General features: G+C 36.7%; 1 long non-coding RNA gene across 1 annotated transcript; it reads right to left on the bottom strand.

The window, feature by feature from the left end:
- Nucleotides 1–360: 360 nt before the first annotated feature.
- LOC106943767 (uncharacterized) lies at nt 361–898 on the bottom strand. Its single transcript, XR_001424007.1, has 2 exons — nt 810–898; nt 361–400 (listed from the first exon to the last, which is right to left on the bottom strand). It is a non-coding gene; the product is annotated as an uncharacterized LOC106943767 (long non-coding RNA).
- Nucleotides 899–1,978: the final 1,080 nt, after the last annotated feature.

Genomic DNA, 1,978 nt, shown 5'->3' with positions numbered 1-1,978 from the left:
AAGAATCGACTAGTCGTTGGTGCAACCCCTAATACATTAGCATTGTTAATAAATATAATCTTCATGGGATTGGGGTAAAATGACAACTTTGCATTAAATTATCATAATTTACAAAATCATGCAAAGTTGGCACTTTTAATGCAACTTTTAGAGCAACTTTGCGTTAAAAGTTTCATTGTTTACAAAATGACACTTCATGACAACTGTCAAACATTCACAAAAACTTCTTTAAAAACAACAACAATATCAAACTGAATTAATATTTTGAAAATATTTCACAAGCATAACATTATGTCTAAAGTAAGTTATTTTGCTTAGAAACTGAACGCATCAAAAACATTTTCTTACCGCTCAGTTTTGCAGCCATGCTCATGTGCGGTGCCAGGTAGGACTGAGTGATCTGAAGGTGAAAATATAAAGGGAAATTCAAAATTAGTGAAAAACATCCATTTAAATTTTTTCCACGCCTTTAACCTTAGAACGTTAAATATGCACCGAATCGTTGCTTTATAGGCAGATCCGTAGCGTTAAGCATTAAGATTCAGCGCCAAAAACGCAAACGTTTCCCACACACAGAAAAGAATATTCAGTCTGTAACAGTTTGCTTTTCTGGCTTGAAATTTATTTTTGTGATTACTACCAGTGAACACATCGTGGTTGTTTAGCTAACTTGGAAAAAAACTGCTCAACTGATTATTTTAACTGAACCGAAACACACCGAACTGCGCAGCACGACATGTTAAGGTTAACATAAAGGAGCTGCTTCCAACTCCCTCGAAATTTTTTAAAAATTAAAACCTTTTACTGACCTGTGAAACGTTGGTGCTTGTTTTGTAGCGTTAGCAAAACACTGTGCTCCTTTCCTGTACAACTTGACAGATAAAGTCACTGTTGCTGGCAAGCAGGTCTTTTTGAGGGAGCGGGATCTCGTTTGAATACTGAATGCTGATTGGCTGCTTACTAGAGGGATTTCAGCTGCAGGCTGCGTGCAGACAGACAGAAGACCGCAGCCTGTCCAGCAGGGTGCGCTGCAGAGTCTCGCATAAGGGAGCTGTTGTGTTATTTGTGGCAAGTTTCATTTGAGGGGGCAGGACGTTTGTTTGAGGGGGCACCTTTTGCTGGGGCAAAAGGGGGACATGTATCCCTCCACTGCGTATAGCCGGTGGAGGGATACATTTTAATAAACTCTCTAAAAAATGACCACAAAGCAGTTAAGAAAATTATTTATCATATTTCACAAGGAATCCCATTGAAGATTTCATCCTTTATTAATGACAAGTAATGCAAAAATAATTCATCCAAAAGTTCATATCCATCACCTTGTGATGGTAGCGCCAAATTACAACACAGTACTAGTATTCTGTATGCTGTAATAACTAAACAATTTCCTTAAAATAAATTCCCATTTTTGAAAGGCATAATCTTAGCACCCACTATCTTCCCTGGATAGTTACTTTGTTTCTTTAGGCACGAAAAAAGAACAAAAATACCACTACCTTCCGATAATTACTTTCTTTACTTTCTCTCTTGGAGGTGAAAAAAATAATTAAAAATACCCACTATCTGACTTTTAGTTACTTTCTTTTGTTAAAGGTGAAAATGATTAAAAATACCCACCTTTTAGTTACTTTATTTCGTTAAAGGTGAAAAAAGATTTAAAATACCCACTATCTGCCTTTTAGATACTTTCTTTCGTTAAAGGTGAAAAAAATTAAAAAAATACCCACTATCTGCCTTTTAGATAGCTACTTTCTTCACTTAAAGGTGAAAAAAGAATAAAAACACCCATTATCTATTCTTTAGACAGTTAACTTTAGTTCACTAGCAGTCGGAGCCTGTCCCAGCAAATATGAGGAAAAAAAATAAACCCAATTGAAGCAGTCCTCACCCGATGCATTTATTCAGGTTTTTATGGATCCAGTCAGTTGGCAGTCGCAGAGACGAGACCTCGGACTCCCCTCGTTCAATTTTTTGGAGG

Source organism: Poecilia latipinna, unplaced genomic scaffold, assembly GCF_001443285.1.
Source record: "Poecilia latipinna isolate Pla-1442-1.1 unplaced genomic scaffold, P_latipinna-1.0 Scaffold5887, whole genome shotgun sequence".
In the NCBI taxonomy this organism is placed as follows: Eukaryota; Metazoa; Chordata; class Actinopteri; order Cyprinodontiformes; family Poeciliidae; genus Poecilia; species Poecilia latipinna.
Note: the sequence above shows the minus strand (reverse complement) of the source record. Positions and strands in the feature narration are given on the sequence as shown.